This window comes from Astatotilapia calliptera, chromosome 19, assembly GCF_964374335.1.
Source record: "Astatotilapia calliptera chromosome 19, fAstCal68.1, whole genome shotgun sequence".
Taxonomy (NCBI): domain Eukaryota; kingdom Metazoa; phylum Chordata; class Actinopteri; order Cichliformes; family Cichlidae; genus Astatotilapia; species Astatotilapia calliptera.
Window position 1 is genome coordinate 12,575,275 of NC_137440.1, and position 18,875 is coordinate 12,594,149.

Here is an 18,875-nt window from a genome sequence, read left to right on the forward strand (position 1 = left end):
GCACACGAGCAAGTGACAAAAACTAATGAGGAGGAGTTTGTATGTAAGCTCAGGTCTAAGGGAAGTGTGAAATTGTTCATCTGCAGTTCATCAGCTCCCGCCCGAAAAGGCCTCGGCATCGACGCTGCGCGGCACCGCCACACTTCACGTAACAGCGCCGCGGCTCACTGTAGAACAAGAACCGCCAAGTTTCTCTCTCTCTCCTCCTCTTTCCAGCATGTCTCTCTTAACAGCTCCTTTCCCCTTCTCCAGGCTCTAATGGTGCAGCTAATTGCTGAGGTTGTTTAGGTGTGAGGAATGCAGGAGTGGCTGTACAAAGCTATTCTCTTTGCCTGATTTCCAAGAGGCGAAGCCTTGATTTTCCACTTTTGCCACCTGTGTCCGTTTTTATTTACTTGTGTGGGGGGTTTTTTTGTTTGTTTTTTTTACTGTATAGTCATTTAGGAATAATTTAGTCTGTTGCTCACTGGATTTCTCAATTAATATTTTTGGATTGTTTTAGGAATTTATTCAGATTTGAAAGGAAATTTTGGGTGGCAGTAAAAAGCACATTTTTGCATCTGTTGCAGTAAACAGATGTCGGCAGGTACAGTTTCTTTTTTGTTACATTTTTTTTCTGGTTAATGGTTTTTTTCCGGTTATTGAAAATGCGGAAGCTTCTCCATTTTCTTTGCCAAGCACCGCAAGGCAGTGTAATAATTATTGTCTTTTAAAAGCGCTGTTCTTATCAACAATGCCATTACACTGTAATGAAACAGTCCTTTTAAATAATACTTTTGTTGTGAAGCAGCAGCACATTCTAGTAGCGCGGCTCACCAAGAAGGGGGAAAATACCCTGAAGTGAATTGAACTGTGAATTCTCCTGCACGGACTGTGTGTAGAGAGGCAGGAAGTGTGCGCCTTTTGATTTGGAGTATAAAAGTAAATAATATTTGTACATCTAACACATACTCGAAGTGAATGAGCAGCCCCTGAATGTGTTTCTATGAGCAAGTGGAGAGCTCTACAGACTTTAAAGCCAGAGCCCAATTAAGCCTCGCTTCATCGGGAGAGGGAGAGGAGCTGAAAGCTGAATACATAAGATAATGCAGCCGCACTAAAGCAGCCAGCTCGCTCAGTGTAAAATTAGAGAGGGAAGAAAAAATCTTGATAAAGAGAGAAGAAAAAGCAGGGACAGACAGTAGGGGGAAGAAGAGGAAAAGAAGTTCCTTTGGGCCAATTTCCTTTGAAACTGTTTAACCAAATACAGCTATTCATATTCAACACAATTAATAGTGTCTCTTTCTTGTTCAGACGGCACATCATAACGGGCAGAGGGGAAGAGAGAGAAGAGGATTTCTTTCTCCCTCCAAATTGTAGCCAATTTAAGGACAAAGCGGTACCCTCTAGTTCCCCAGAATAGGAGTCGCACTCATAAAGGAAGACTGACAGTCGACATCCAAATCTCATTCAAGGACGCAATTTCCAAATGCTAATCATAATCTGCAGATGTTGGCCACTGATACATCCACTTATTTATTTATTTTGGAAACACGCCTGTGCCCATTTGGACAGCCTGTGAAATTTGAAACAAAGAGGGAAAATCCCTTCTTTTTGAGGCATGTTGAACAGTGTGCGAGAGCAGAGCCACAGCGTGGACATCTGCACCATCTTCAGATGGCGCGTGGCGCGCACGCACGCACACACTCACGCCCGGCTGGGCACGTGCACCGACTGAAACCCGCAGACGAGCTCGAATACACACCCGAGGGGTTTTCTTCAACTTCTCTTGCTCTCCCTTTCTCTCCGGGTCGTTTTAGAGTACCTCAGATGTGTCATCAGACATTGGTTTCCATCTGAACCTGAGGGAAAAAAGAAATACTTGACAGAAAGGTATATAAAAAGAGGACACTCTGAATTTTTGACATTCTTTGCACAGCTGCTTCAAAATGAGTAGGATGGAGAGGCAAGGAAAAGCAACTCCAAGATGCGTTTTTGTTTACTTGCTGCCTTTTCTCCCTTTCCTCTTTCAGGGAGATGGAGGCTAGCGCGAGGCCACAACTCACTCATCCTTGTATAGAGGGACTCAGCGCAGGGCCGTGAAAGAGAAATAGGCATGGCTAAATGAATTCTGGGATCTGTTCTATTCAGCTGAACTCAAAAAGGATAACCTCTTTTTTTCCATTTAGATACCAAAACTCAGCTCAACTTTTCAGTTAGGTGACATTAAATATGCTGCTTCGTTTTAATAGGCTGAGTAAATAAACGCAGTTGTAACTGCAGCCGCAAACGAATAATTAGATTTATTCAAATCTCAGCACGTGTCAGTGAGTCCGTTTGGTGTGCCTTTGATTTTAAATTACCCCGTCGTCATCGCGCGGAACATTTTGGGATGGATATATTGATAAATGTCCTCAACTGATGAACCATAAAAATCAACATGGACAGCAAACTGCAAAGCTCCAACATGGTGGCTGCTTATGTAATAATTAATATTTATACTCTTCTGCTTGTGATCTGTGCTTCGTTGGCCGCTGATGTCATGTGGCTCCTTCCTGCTTAGCGGGGGTTAATACTTGACTGGAAAGGTGGCACTAGAGAGATGAGTATTCTGTCGCCATTTGTAATATTTCACGGTGGCTTGGAGCTGCTGTATAGATGCTCGTTTCCTTTGAAGACTGTCCCTGGATGTTCTCAGAGCCACTGTTGGCTCCTGGCTCTCTTTGTTGATTTTGTGCTGCCTTTCCCCCCCAATAAACAATCCTCCCAAATGAGAGCATGCCAGGTTCTCTGTGAAACAATCAGGACTCGTGCCCTTGTCAAGCATGCCAGGCCAATCAGAAGGCGAGGGAAGATGAACAGAGCTGTGCAGCTGTCCCGTGAACAAAATGAAGCACTTCCGGGGCCGGTGAGAAGGACCAGGGTGCACCCTAAATCAGCCATTGTCCTCTGCAAGAAAAATCTTAAGGGCCACAGAGCACCCAGTTGTGGGCTATCCATACCAACAAATCACACACGCATACCTTCTCCCTCCCTCTGCCGATCGGTGAGACCGGGCTGGGGGGGAAAGAAAAGAATCAGCCTCGGTATTCCCACCCACCTTTTCTCCAGTCAGCAGCAGACTCTGAGCAAAGCAAGGCAGACTGCATGTCTAGCCGCCAAAGCACTCAACATGCCGCAGCAGTCTGACTGGGTGCTGAAAGCGGGTCTGCGTTTTAATATTCAGTGCGCCAATTCATTAACATTCTATTTGAGCCCACAATAGAGACTGGAGAGGCTCTGACCCTGCAGTTCCCTCGATCAAGGTCAGTAACTAAGAAAATAAAATGTGAATTGCATCCTGGCACACAATTGGATTCCCCAGCCCTGCCATATCCCCGCTTAAGAAAATAAAATTACCCCACATTCACCGTTTCCTCAATAGAGGCACTTTGGTATGAAAAGACAGTGCTTCAAAAGTAAAAATTATTATTTTGATCCTGCAATATGAAAGGCAAATTCATCTTCACGACAAGCATTTTGCAAAGTACTTTTGTCATCGCGGTGACCCTTGTAAACTGTGGATTTGTTAAAGTTTGAAGTTTTTTATTTAAGCTCCGCCATGCCTGCGCGCACACATACAGGGAGCTCACAAAAGCTCCATGGGTTTTGTAGTTCGCCCCAGCAGCTTTACAGCCCATGCCAACTATGCCGTGCACTGTCTGCAAAAGGTCACGTACTATTTACCTCCCTGCACATATGGACACACACACAGTGTCAAGAGAATAAATCTAGCCAGCCAGTCGATTATATGATTGGGTGTCGTGACAAAGGGTGAGCATGTTGCTAACACGTTCCCTGTCAGTAGAGGGGCTATATGTGGGCAGACACAAAGCCTCATTAAAATACATACAGAGCTGGTGCTGCTCTGGTGGGTGGGAAAGATGCTCCATCAAGATGTCGTTACAACAAGGCTATCTCCACCCACTGGCATGTATCTCCCTCACACTGTCCTCCCCCATGCCTGGACAGGACAATGGCAGCCTCCTTTATAACCAGTGTGGGCCATTCCCTCCATTCCCGGTGAGGTCAGGGCCTAATCCTCGGGGAGTTCTCGCATTGTGTTTTAGCGAACTGGGGTCAAACTGTTTCAAATGAGGGGGTTTAGTTAAACATCTATTAAGCGGAGCAGTTTGTTGGGGTGGCCTAGATTTATGTCCAAAGCTGCTGTGCTCAGCTGTCCCCGATGCTCAGCAGCATGTTGGGCTCCATGTTCCACAAGTCCTGTGCGTGTCACCGTGAACAAAAAGTTTCATGGCATACGCCGCTTTAAATAATGCACGCTGACCCGACACTCACCTTAACACATGTTCGCATACACGTGGGGATGAAGTAAAAGTGCGTCAGAGCATTTCTCGCATCTGTCATCTTCTTTGCCACTGAGAGGCGCTGTGCCAGGCACAGCAACAACAAAAAAGAAAAATGGGGAAAAAAATTAAAGAATAAAAGTTGAAAGTGTAGCTATGTTGTCAGCAGTGCCATGTAGGCCAACTGCCCTGTTAGTGAGGCTGACATTCAAAGAGAGTTGGAATGCCGACAACAATCCCACAACCTCCTGCTGCGAGAAGACATTTCGCATGGTGACCAAGTGCTTTGATACTGCTCTTGTGATCCTCGCTGCCATAGCTTTGAGAGAGCATACACACACACTGCACAGAGCTCAGGCCATCACCATTACATACAGTGCTTTTTTTCACATAGTGCTGAATTTTCCATTATTATTTGTCATGAAATCCCCCTTTTTTCCTCTGGGCACCACCACGTTTGCATAACAATTTGGCTTATTTGACACTTTTGTGTGTTGATGGTTTAAAAAAAATGTTTGGTTGGTTTCATTGCACATGTGTTCATTTTTGAAAAAGTAAAATTTAAAAAAGCTAGAAAAATGTTGTTTTTTTTATTGAAAGTGCCCTCTTGCCATGACCAAAGAGAGAATAATTAAATGTGGCACTGTCCTCATGCTACCCATTAATAGCATGCCTGTCTCTATAATCGCAAAATATGACTGCGAGCAATAAGCAGTAATGCAGGTTACTGGAAATACAACCCACTTTCAAGACTAAAGGCAAAACAAGCTCCACTAATTACTGAGGCACTATGCAGCCATTTTTCTGAGCAAGGGTTACTGAATGGTTGCCTATTACTTCACTCTCCCTGAACCAAATGCTTAAGATAATGACCAGTTACTAATTGGTGCTTATACCTTATATCAGTTTGTGCAGAATATAATTGCAGCTATTATGGTACTAAATAATCATTGGAATTAGCATCTTTCAGCAAAAAAAAAAAAAAAAGCGCTAAATAACAGTATGGAGCATTTTCCAGGAAGAGGTCTTAATGTCGATGCACCACCAGTTGATTCATCATTAGCTAGAGGGTTCAGGGCAAAGAGAATGCCTTTCTTATCATGTGATGTCAGCGCATCTTCTGCACCAGCTAATGGAGGCGCTGATGTATCACAGTCACGTCTGTGCGCAGTTCTGTCTGCGTGTGTGTGTGTGTGTGTGTGCCTTCCTCACAAGCAGATCAGACATGTTTATGCGCGTAATGTGGTTGCATGTAGTGTGTGTGCACTTGCTTGGCACAAAGTCCACGGGTGAAGGGAGGGAGGTCTATATTCTATGCTGATCACGCTCCCCATGCTTCAGCAGCTCCTCCTTTGTGTGGCCCTTCCGTCAGCTGTTGACTTCCTAAGTGTCTCAGACAGCCGTGTTTCTGTCTGCGCCTCTGTCCACTGCCTTGTCCTGCTCACATTTCTGAAGTCCGCTGACTGCTAATGGCTGTGTGCGGACAAAGAGCCCACTCTGTGTCCACTCTTCGTGGCCAGGCCGGGGGCCAGGGATGACTGGGGGCATTGGGGGCGGTGGCAGGGGGGGCTGGCTTTGGGAAAAGGGAGGGCTGAAGCTGAGAAGAGCACCCAGCACTGCCTGCCTCTCTACACTCTTGTCACGCTTGTGTGACAACCACTCCTCTGTGCTTGTTTGAACTGTCCTTCCCAATTAGCACTAATAAGTCACTCTGTAAGGATGAGCAAGCATAGTGTGCCCAATCACCTCTAGTTCACATATGCGTAAACAGATTTGTGCACAAAACACAAACACACACACATTCTCTCTTTCCCTCCCGCCCCAAGCTTAGCAGCCCATGAAAATCCCAGGAGCGCAACCCCGCTAATAGACGGAGAAAGCCCAAAACGCATCTCGTTCCCAGCAAACAAGTGCCAGTAAAGAGGCAAATTAATGACAAGTCGTTTGAAGGGTTTGCCTAAGAATAATTTTACTCTGGCGTCTCACTACCACTGAAGAATTGATTAGATCCCCGCTCAATCAAAGTGCCTGAATCAATAAAGAGCCAAGCAGGCATGCTCCAGTCCAATTTATTCCCAGCGTCACTCTAACATGAGAGTCAGAGTGAAGCGGAGAGAGGGCGCTTCTCTGACAGGTGGAGGCCCAGCTCGAACTAAAAGCCAGTGTCAGTAGCAGACAGGCAGGTATGCTCCAGTTCATGTCAATGCACTGCTGATACTTCATTACACTGGCTTTCCAACTTTAAGTCAGTGGCGATTGTTTCACTAATAAATAGTGTAGAATATGAAACGGTGAGGGAATAATTACTGTTTTTAATGTTCAGCTTTAAGAAAAGACATACTGCACGGGGAAGAAAGAACTCTGGAATAATGACTTCACTTGTCTTTTCTCAAAGTAGAGACCGGAGGACTTAGTCAAGCTCGGCTGTGCTCGGCTGTTTATTGTCGCCTGCTTGTTTATTGTCATGCAGAAGGCAGAGGAGGTATTAAAGGCAGATTTCGCCCTTATTTTAAAATGTGGTGCTGAAGATTAGAGCTCTTGCCAAACACTGTGGAAACACTTAATTGATTTCCTTTGGACTGTTTACCTCTACTGTAGCCCTCCTAGAGCCCAGCACTCGCTCACACGCATGCACACACAAACACACACTCACACAGAGTACAACCCTGGCCCCATTTACGCCAACACAGGCCTGCCAAGAGCCTCATTAGTATTCACAGCAGTGGCATTTGCCAGCCTGAGCGTTGCCGTGGTGATGCTGCCCACACAAGTGATGATAAATGGTGCTTTCAGCTTCTCTGCCTTCCATAGAGCAGAGCAGGGAGCTGAGGAGTTGCTGGCTAGGACCCAGCTACAGCCACGGCTAGCGAGGCCTCATCCCCAGTGCCGGGCAACTGACGCATGACTACACAAGCCCAGGGCTGCTTGAAGGCTTTGGGTGCAGGGGAGTGGTGGGTAAGAGGGGTTCGGTGATGTGTGCGTGTGTGTGGGGTATGGAGAAAAGAGATTTAGTTTTTGCTCTGTGTGTGTGTGTGTGTGTGTGTGTGTGTGTGTGTGTGTGTGTGTGTTGGGAGAGGGCGGGGAGGGGGCATGTTGGGAAGAAGTGTGTGCTTGAACTTGTTATTGTTGGCTGAAAAAGTGATGTCAGCTTCAGTGTTTCTCGAGTGCGTTTTGTTCTTTGTATTTTTCAGTTATGTGATAATCTGACCACAAGTTAGTGATATGAAAGATCCGAATCACTGAAATGTATCAGGGTGTTGCCGACATGCTGTTTCATTGAATGTGAGTATGGCATGTGTAAAATTTTATTATATTTTAATAAAAAAATTTCTGGGAAATGTTACAAATCTTTTTTGAAATAACTGCAAATTCTGCTTTGAACTTCACTAAAGGCTCCTTCATATTTTTTTCTTTTTTAAAATGAAAGTGTCAGTTATGGAGACATTTAAATAAAAAAAATAAAATAAAAGTCCATTCATATTCTGGGTAAAAGCCACGCCGGTGGGTACACAGTCCTAATACACTTGCACAATGCACTATAAACCAAAACTAACTGATTATACTGTGAAAAATTCTTTTATAAGCTATGTTCTCATTGTAACAAATAGAGTGTGAAATTAATCCCTCTCGGGTATCTGTTCCCGCAGGTGTCACAGTGAGAGCCGTTTGAGCCTTAAATCATCACAGACAAACAGAGGGTTAAGGTAACCAGCTACACTTTCCTTCCCCAGAGTCCACACGTACACATGTATTACCAATGCAGGCAAGGAGGCTGGATCGAAATCCTCCTGATCCTGATTAAACAAGAAAGACGGCACTATTCCCGCATTACGGTGCACCAGCGCCAGGGCCTTGACTGATTTGAAATCTTATTTAAAATAGTGTGACGACACATGTGGATGCTGTCTTTATTTCATAGACAGGAGATTTCTGCCTGTTAGGTTAATCTGAGGCTAATGGGTGCAAGTTTTCTTTTGGTTCAATTGCTTTTAATTTTTTAAAACAAAATAAAATAAAGGGGAAAAAATACAAAATTGTGTCACAAAATAAATCTGTCCTTCTTCGAGTCATGGGTTTTAGGATTCGGTGCACTATAAAAAATGCTAGAAACATGTAAACAAATGTTCTTTCAGGACGGTTACGTCAGTGTCTGCTCTCCTGCAGCAACTTTAAAGAAAAAAAAGCCAAACACTTTATATTTACCTTACAGTTAGCGAGTGCTCGAGTGCCTTCTTACACAATCCTTGTAAAATATTCGTGTCACAACCACCTTGTTCTCCATCTGTTTTTCTTTCCATCTAATTCTGCACTGGGCCGTGTATGTGTGTAATAAAATTACAGTAATTCTTACACAGAGCATGAGCGCGGCCCTCCTCGGTTGAACTTGAAGATGACCGCCCCTTCAAAAGATGGCCTGACCCTTCCAAAATCAAGCCTGATTACCCATCTCTAGGACACTAAGAAGTGCCCAACTTCAAAAGGAGCAGAGACAATCATGGGTGGGGTGCTGTGGCATGGGAGGGGGGAGCCCTGTGCTGTGGCGGTTTGGGCCAGACTGAACGGTCTCAGCCAGGGGGCCGGGGCTATTAAAAGATAAATGTATTTCTCTGATGCATTATTCATGATGTGAGGAGGTGGGGAGGGAGCAGGGAGCCAGAGGCTTAGCGCAGCAGTGGCTCCCTTCTCGGCCTCATCAGGGCCAAGGCCCCCACTGCACCCACACCCTGATGCAAGTGAGGGCGAGTGGGGTGGGGGTTATTCGGGCGACAGCTGTGAGGACAGAGAGGGAGATAGAGAGATAATGCAACAGTATGTATTCCCACACACATATATTAAATGTCATTACTGCACGTGAATGGACCTCAAACTGCAATACGAGCAGATCAAATATTTTTCCCTCCACATAATCGCATTGGTTAACAACTCCAACCTGATTATTTCATTTTTGTAAGTTTCTGCCGTGAGCTTTCAGTAGAAGTGTTTTTTTCTCTTTCTTACATAAATCTTACGAACACGCACACACACGAGAGAAGTGGAGGATGGAGCATCAGACTGGGGTGCTGAATAACCTCTCATCAGCTGATTAAGTAAAGGGTTTGGGCAAATATTTTGGAGACATATTGGACTTCTATACTAGAATGAATGGCGAAGTGAGCTTTTGTCCAACTCATCTCTGATCTGCTAGAAAAGCAGATTAGGATGACCCCGGTGTCACTCATTTGGAGATGAGATGCTGTCGAGAAAAACCAAACAAACTGGAGAGAATGTCAAACAGCAGAAACAGCTAAGCCTCCTTTGTGTAGCGCTTTTTTTTCTTTTTTATTACATGCAAATGTTCATATTTGTTCCTTTCGTAACATTAGACAAACATGCTAAAACTGTTTTCTCCTTGTTTTCCATGGGAATCATTCTCTAAATGTATTTTTAAGAGATTAAGGAATAAAAACAGTCGCTACGTCGTGTTCGGCACAAACATTTATCTCGCATGTCTCGTGATGGGAGAAACTACCTGTTCATGTTTTAATCAAATGCTTTCCAAATCGTTTCATAATTGCCTATAATTGAACACACACTGTGCAATTTTGCTGTTTCGTGCCAATATCTGTCTTCTGCAATAAAATCACACTGACATGTTTGTATCAACAGTGCTATCTCTGCTGTTCATTTCAGACATACGTCCACACGTGTTTTGGAATGAGACAATATTTCTTTGAATTGTATTTCAAATTTCTTTGGAAATGTGACTATAACTGAGAATTCCCCGATTAAATTGTATTTGTCACTAACTGCACATCCACTCAGCTGAGAAACAAATGTAGTTCCCAGCTCCATTAAAAAGTGCTTTTTGCCTCTGCACAAGTGGGGCCCTTTGCTTATATTTACAAATCTGAGGTACATTACATCGGCATAAAGTGCACACTAATACTAAAGGGGGAAAAGAGAAGCTCTGTGGCAGAGTGGAGGGTGGTCTCTACACATCAGTACTCACGATTCCATGCTGGGATCATTTGTTTGCAGACAAGAGGGCACAAGGGTGGGAAAAAAGGAATATAAGACATCCAGGAGATGTGGGAAGTTGGTGTGGGGCGGGAGCCGGTGATGAAATGTGTGTGTTTGTGTGCGTTTGAACAGACGAGTGTGTTTTATCTGTGTCTGTGTACTTGTTTATGTGGATCGCCATTGTTGCGTCGCCACTTTACACATCCTGGCTTGAATTACACACAAGAGACAAAAGGCTTCATATTTGTGCTTGCATGTCAAGGATTACTTGTTCTATTGAATGTACCCCCCCATTATCTGCTTATCACTCTCTGTGCTCTTTAATCTCTTTCTTGTCTCTGCTCAATGGCTTCCTCTCACTGTCTTCCCATCACAAATGTAGCCTTTCTCCCCTTCTATTTTTTAACACTTACAAAACTGAAAAGGCCAGGCCCGGTCCGGGCCACCTGGAAGCACCAGTGAAGCTTTCTCCCAGGCCTGGCTCCCTGCCACTAGCCAGCTGTAGCATTGTGAGTGGCCCATCTCAGTTAATTCCATGCATTGCAATTGTTGCCGGGCACTGTTTACAGCCACCTCCTACTCCGCCTGGGTAGCCTCTCCGATTGTCCCTGGGCCTCCCTTGTTTAATACTGTTTTGCAAGTTATTAAGCCCTGGAAGTCCATTAATCACAGTTCACGGGCTGTGTAAGCCCACACAAGGCAGGCAGGGGTGGGGGATGGGGGAGCACACTCGCTATCCTCAATGGGCTTAGACGGTGGTCCATTCAGATCCCTAACGAGATCATTACCACTAACTAAATACAAACCTGACCCCACGACCTGCTGGGAAATTACGTAGGAGCTCCCTGGTGCAAGACATTAATATACACCCCCCCTCCTCCCCCTCCCATCTCCACCCCTCCCATTTTCCTGCAACAGTGCGTAAACTCCCACCCCAAAGTCTCCCTATGCAACCCAACCCTGCTTCCCTGCTCCCCCGCTCCCCACCCTCCTCTTGTCCATTCTCACTTTCTTGCCAATGGACAGAAAACTAAACCTGTCATCAAAAGGGCCCTAATCACTGCTGTGATTGTGGTAAACCAAGCCTGACAGACATTTCACTGAGGCCTCAATGGCTACATCAGTGCCACCTCCCTAGCCAGCCCCCCTTCTTTCTGTCGCTTTCTCTCAGTCCCCCGCGCTCTCTTTTTACCAGGCCTCTGGCCAATGAGCAACAAACACCGGGGGCTTTTCAGATTACTTGACACACTGTGTCCACTTTTGGGAGGGAGACCACCTGGTAAGCTCATTTTAATACAAAACCAGTTCAGTCTCCTCTCTCTTTTTCCCCTACTCCTCTAATTCCTCTTCTCAAGCCAAGCTACCACCATGAATTCTGTCTAATCCAGTGACCCCCACAGAACATTCCTGGTTTTACACTCCTCGGAAGAGGCTGGATTTGGGCGGATTACATGCTTCCAGTTCTGTTTGGAGGCACCTGTGACTGGAGGTGGAATCAAGAACCAACAGTGAAGCACAGAAAGAGGCGAAAGGAAAAGTTCCCTCATTTTCTGTCGAGTCTATTTCTTTCTTAACGCTAATGTTGACTTTTTGAATCACACGTGGTCTTTTTTGTCGTTTTCTAGCTGCAGCTATCGCACTGCACAAGGCGGGCTGGATGTCCGAGCAGCCACAGTATGGGCACTGTGTGGCCCAGGCGCGGGGCGGTGGAGGAGGAGTTAAGAGGAATGAGAGAGCAGGAGTGAAAGTGGTTGGTGGGAAGAGAGGTTCGTCGGGGGTTTGCACTGACTTTCACTTTAGCCCTTCAGCTTATGTTAAGATGTTGTCACTTTCACCATCTCAAGTGTTGCCACTTCAGATGCCGGAGCTTAGTGTTCGCAGTGGGCTCTAAGGGGGGTGGAGGAGGGAACGAGGGCAAGAGGGAGGAAGTCTGGGAAGATTTCCATTTTAAACAAGCAGAACTTTGTCACACTGTCACCTGACTACCATGGCAGCCCCTTTTCAGTGTTTCCCAACTTCCTGTCTCCTCTTTGCTCCTTTCGTGTGTCCCTCTATTTAGCCGCCTCTCTTCATCTTTCTCAAGAACTCTTTAAGGCAGCATTTCCGCCCTGAATTCTTCTGCCAGTTTGATGAATTGTATCTCAAAGCCTTTTAAGTTTTGTAGGTGAGGCGCTTTCAGAATTGTTTCGCTCTTCTCCTTTTCCCCCCCACATTATCATAGCAGATGCTTAAGCAGCGCGAGCAGTCGTAGATGTGCATATTTTAAATTAGGTGTAATATCCCCCACTTTAATCCTTGATAAGATCTCAATTGTTCCATGATGTGAAATGGAGATGCAGCGACAACCAGGGCTGAATTAAATCGAAATCTTAATTTACCTGGATATTATCCTTCAGTGAAATATAATCACTGACTGAATAACTGGGCACAGCAGCAAATTCTTAATTGGCTCTTAATGAGTGTCATGGAACATATGCTTCAGTGTAGATGCTAAGATTAGGAAAAGCCAGTTCGGTGAGCGCAGCGGAAAAATGAAATAAAAAAAAAAATCTGCACGAGCATGACCGCAAACAAATGTACGCACATAAACACACTCAAATTTTCAAATTATCCACTCTGGAAGACCAAACTATAGATAGAAAATTAAACAGAAAATCTGACAGCATAGACTGCTGGTTGAGTGTCTGCTTGGCGCTGCATCGATTGTTCCTCAACACTGACCAATTGTAAGCTCATAATGATGATCTCTGGCATGACAAGTGATTTTAACCTGCCTGTGGGCCGCCCCCGCACCAAGTCACAGATCAGCTGCCCCATGTAAACAAAAACATTAGGAGAGCGTTCCACATTTAAGAGCATGCTAATTACAGTCATTCCTATCTGAAGTACTTTCTGCTGCAATTTGCTCAGATCACCAAACCTCCAATCCCTCTCATGTAAACAAATAAACTCTCACGCAACAAAGAGATAAAGCAAATAATAAAATAGACACGGGCACTATCGGAACTCGCTGGGGGCACTGTGTTTGAAGTAGGCTTCAAATAGTATCATACTACTCCACAGTGTTGAGTCCTAGTGTTGTGAACATCCCCAGCGAGGAATAATTACAAGGGTTGTTGTTGATGTGCTCGGGAAAACAAATCATTTACTTTGTAATAGCAGAAAGGAGATAAATGCAACCCCAGTGAAGGGAAATAAGGATTTGGGGTTTTTTTTGTAAACATTTTAAAGAAAAAAGAAAAAAATATTTAGGTTTCATTCATCACCAACATCACCCTGCGCGCCACCTTTTCCATCTGCTGCCCTCAGGGAGAAGGTACAGGTCTATACAGGCCAGAACATCCAGACTGGCCAACAGCCTGTATCCACAGGCTGTGAGGCTCCTGAACTCTCTGCCCCCCTCTCACGGACAATAACCATATCCAACTTCTTAATAGCAATGAACTGGTCTGCATTGGTGCATCATATCTTTATTCTCTTCCCCCTCCTGCCCCCCCCCCCCCCTCTTTCTTAAATAGATAACTATCATATCTGATATCATATCTCACAGTACAATAATATTGAATGGGTTGCATTGTTGTATTTTGTCATGTTTCTCAGGTCTTTGTCTGAATTTCTACGAACATTATTGCTAAGGATTGTCTTATTGCATTGGAGTCACACTGGGTTAAATATGTACACTTGGGTTTTAAGGGGTATTTATTATTTTCTTCTTTTTTTTGGGTTGTATGGAAGCCCCAAACGCAATTTCATTGTTCTTGACAATGACAATAAATAAATAAATACTAAAAATACTAAATGTTGATCAAATGTATTTTCATATTTATAGATCAAAGTCACATTCCTTTCTTGATTCGATGATATGAAAGTTCGTGCAAACCCAACAGGTGTGACACAATCCACTCGTTTCTTGAGAAGTATTATTTAATTGCCAGTTCCTGCTCAGCATCCCTCCGTTCATTTTTGGTCTCAACCTCTCACCCCGGCCCATAGGCGTCAGGGCTGATCCACAGCAACAGATACGGGGGTGAATGTCACCCTCCAGGTGAGTGTGTTTCTCCAACAGTGGAGGAAATGAAGCAAAAATGATGGAGTGTTTGTTTTGTGACATTCTGTCTCTCCGCGGCCTCATCAGGGCTGAGCCTCGCAGACGTCAAGTGTTAATTTAGGGCTCCTGCCGAGCGTGAGCCTGTCAGCGGCGAGGCTCGGAGGAGGGAGGTGAGCTCTTGCAGAAAATGACCCTTCTGGTCTGATTGTCTTCTGGCCCACAGACTGGCACTGAGAGGAAAAACAAAGACACGGGAAGAGAGCGAGAAACAGAGAGGGAGGGAGAGAGAGAGCTAAAGAGTGGTGGCTAAGTGCTAATGCACCTAGCAGCAATTAGAGAGGCTTACCTGACTGTGTGAGCACAGCACGCAAACACACACACACAAGGTACACACAGTAAGTAACCCAACCCTACCCTCTCCTTAGAAACACCAGCTGATGGTCACACATACACCAACAAAACGAAAGCCCGACTTCTCTTGGAAGAACTTATTTGCTCAAGCAGACACTCATGGGGACACACGTCCACCATGAGCCTGTTCTTGGTGGATGCTTCTGCCACCTTTTAGCCAAGTGATTAATTGGGCTGAGCTCCCGATAGTTCAACCCTTTATTCTGTGAAACTTAAACAAAAACGGACAGGCCCCTCTAAAGATTACAGCAGCACATTAACCACAGAGTGAACCGTGAAATTGCTTTTTCCCCTCCTGTAGTGTTGTGACTCTATAAAATGGTCACTACCAGTTACGGCGGAAGGTACACGGACATTAGTGTTACATCAGCGATGGGAAGCAAGACATGACATGTGGGTGGGGCTTGGCCAAGGAATTCAGATCAGCAGACCACACAGGTGCATAGGTAACATTGTTTTATTCATCAGCAGATCCCAGTTTTCTTTTTCAACAGAGTCCGGCACGCCAAATTCATTGCGATAAAGAGGGTTCAGAGGGCTGTCACATGGGAAGGAAAGGTTAATTCTGTAATTATTTCAGTGTGAAAAATAAATAATGTACCCTTTGCCATTTCCATCCTTTCCTAATTCGCTTGGAAATTCATTTTCTTTTCTTTTTTCACTCCACCTAGCCCAATTCAATCACTTGAGTTCATCTGTCTGTGTTATGCAAATCTGAGCGGCTGAGACTGAACCCATCAGCCCCTCTGCTCACGAGTTGAGCGGAGGGGCTGATAGAAAAGATGAATTCTTCCGTTTGAATGTGCCTCCCTTTTTCACCCAGTTGCACGGTATCAAGGCTACCTTTTTACGCGGGGCTCTCGTTTATTTTAGCCCATTGCACAGCGCTTCTCCGGTAGTCAAATGTATGAATAAGGATAGGGAGTCACACATACACCATTTCTCTGCATCTACGATCATGGATACTCTCATTCGTATTGGCAAAGATGATTCTGTGAGGAGGGGGTTCATTTTTGAGCTGAAGACTGTCCAAATATCCTCCCCGTCTGTCAGCAATAATTTTTTATTTAAAAAGGAAGGAGGACAGATACATTGGTTGTCCTGGTCAGGCTTCTGATTGACAGCCAGCCCTGAGTATGAGCAGGGCTGAGGCTAGTGTATTGGATGCATGCAGACATAACACTATTATTCCAACTTATCCCTAGGAATAAGTCCAGGCAGCCAGAGGCACAGCGGGAGGCTAATAGACTAGCCCAGAGGAGCCCCCCTGAAGCTCGATGCATTGTGTCGAGGCCTTGTCTACTTCACGCACATTAAGGATCACATGCCACAATTTCACAGTACAGCAGGGGGACCGGCCCCCATCCCAGGCCCAGATTGGCTAGTGATGGATGGTGTTGACAGTTACAAGCCGAGTAGCAAGTGGAGCAACACAAAGGTCAAGGTTGAAGCTGCCAGTGTGGTCTAGTTAACAATGAAAGGTCTCCATGGTGGGAAAATGCTGTTTATACTCAACACTGTGCACTACGCAAAGTGTTTTTATGCTTTAGTCATTTGAAGCCACAGCATTTGTTAAGAGTGGTTAACCACATTCCGGTAGGCTGACTAAAATAATAATAAAGGCTGTTTCTAAAGAAGACTAATCTTCCCAGAAACAGGCATTTGCGTGAGGAAACTACCTTGTGCCTATCCCAGGTATCGGCAGCCATTGCATCCTGTGCTACATCACCGAGAAGTGCAGAATAAAACAGTTGTTCCCGCTGCAGTGTCCTGCAGGAGTGATTTTTTTTCAGTGTAGCACTTCAGGTTGAAGACATTTCTCCTGTCATTTTCCTCCAGTACTTCAGTGTAATTCTTTTTTTCTCTCCCCTCCATTTTTTCCCCGGCAACTGCAGTATGTGGCGGTCTGAATTGTGTGTTATTACCCAGCAGGAGACAATATCATTACCACATATTTGCTGTCAAGGGTCTGCAAAGAATGGTGCTGTCTTGGGCCTCAGTGATCTAACAACCTCACACAGGGCTCCAGAATTACCCACTCCTGGCTGGGGGAAGTCAAACACTACCAGTTAGAGAGGGGAGTGAACAAAAGAGAGGTACCCACTCTCTCTCTCTCTCTCTCTCTCTCTCTCCCCTCTTCCTCGCTCCCTCTCTCGCGGCGATAGAAGGGGACACACCTCCTCTGCGCCAAACGGAGGATGCTATTCTCCCCACGCCTCGGTAGAAATATATGTTTGGCTCAAGTGCGGGATGATATGAGACCGCATTGGTGGATGTGGACGGGTAGTGTGTATGACAGTCTGTCATTTCAGATAAAGAGACAAATTGTAATCTCTGTGGTGTACTATTAGTGTTGGATGAGTAGCTCATAATTACCAGCACTTGTATCAAGTTTTTGTTTTTTGTTTGATTTTGCTCGATGCGACCTCTGAATTTAACCCAGTGTATGTCAGGTGATGATAGGCAGAGCGTTTCCACAGTGTTGGGGGATAACATAAGTTACATAGGTACCAAAATGAAGTGAATTTTTGAAAGTTTCAAAAAGGGGAAAAAAATGAAATCCCAGTTACATCAGGGTATATTTTCTCTTGTCATGGCGTCAATAACAGTGTATAAATTAAGTTTTCAGCGTCTTTTCAATTGGTCATCTGATTTGCCCGCCTCTTGTCTGGCAGGAAATCAACAGCACTGCTCTAAGCACCTGTGTCCAGTCATCCAGACACCAAGGCGGGCGGTGGCGTTGTCTAACAAGAACCCCTTTTACTGCCGGATATTCAACACCAGCGTCCGCATTCAGAAAAGGGCACTAACGTTGCTGCAGTGCAAATTCTGTCAGCCTCAAAGGAAACATTTATAGCCAGGAGGGGACTGTTGTTGCCCAGTGTAGAAATCTCAAATGCAAACATTAGATATTACATTTTTAACAGCTCATCTAGTAATCTGTAACTCATTAAAGTACCAGTTACTTTTCTGTTTCCCCTCTTAACATATCACTTTGTGACAGGGCGCTCGGCATTTAAAAGGGTTCGTGCAGATATGTCTGAAGAAAATAACTTCAGAATGGACAAACAATCCCTTTCATGAAAACTGCTATTCAGACTTTGTAACAATGTCTCTCTCATAAGACAAATAGAACTGCTATCATTTCTGTTGACAGCGAGCAGACCAACAGTTTATGCATACTGAGTGACAAAGCCATCTATTTTCTTTCCGGAAAAACAGGCAATACACACTCTGGCAATTGAACCACAAATGAGGAGTGAAAAATTCAAACTTCCTCTGCCATCCACCATCATTTATACAAGTCATAGAAATATTTGATTGCTCTTGCATATCTCCTCGCGCTTAAGGAGGCAGCCAACCAATACACGGCCACGTAAACAAAGTCTGGGGCTTCTATATGAGCCTATCATTTAGGAATCCAAGCAAATCAAGCTTGCAAACAATCAGCAGAGAGGGGAAAAGGCTACTTGTTCCTGTGCTTTGAAGGTGTAAACAGAGACCCTTATTTAAGGTAAGATTAGCTGTGCATCCTTGATACACCTCTGCACTGAAACAAGGCAAGAGTCCTTGATTTTTCACAACAATGGGTGCCAGCTCTTGAGAAAGACACATTCATATTCATGAATTAAGCATCTATAGTGATAAATTATAAGCATGCCGCTACCGCGAGAGGTGGAATGATAGAAACCATTTGAATACTATAATCATGTGGAGTATTCATGCTAGTTACCAAAGTATCAAAGTATATGTATTTCACTTTTTTGAAGTGTGCACCATGGACAGGGTGGGATTTCTCAATAATTAAGTTTGATTAAGAGTAGTGCTCTTAACGTAGGATGGAGAGAAGCAAACGCCAACAAAGATGAAAAAAAAAACCCTCCTTGTTGTTGTGCAGTCGTATCAGTTGAAGACTTTTCCTTCCCTGTGTGGCTACATTCACCTTATTCAATGGTGAACTGCACAGGAAGCTTAGTACAGCTAAGAATTTAATTAATGCCGTCTTCCCGCATTCACCATTCTGCAAGCGATATCCAAGATCATGCATCAGTCAGATGTGGTATCTGACATGATATTAAATTTGAACATTT

At 44.6% G+C, this 18,875-nt stretch overlaps 1 long non-coding RNA gene across 2 annotated transcripts in view; it reads left to right on the forward strand.

The window, feature by feature from the left end:
* LOC113011925 (uncharacterized) overlaps positions 1–9,968 on the forward strand; it is a 44,566-nt gene extending 34,598 nt beyond the window's left edge. The window contains exons 1-3 of one of the 2 annotated variants that reach the window (XR_003270625.2): positions 7,383–7,607; positions 7,973–8,029; positions 8,681–9,968. This is a non-coding gene — a long non-coding RNA (uncharacterized LOC113011925). Of the gene's footprint in view, positions 1–7,382; positions 7,608–7,972; positions 8,030–8,680 lie in introns of those variants that run through there. The other variant, XR_013903565.1, reaches the window with a different exon arrangement.
* The last annotated feature ends 8,907 nt before the right edge of the window (positions 9,969–18,875 follow it).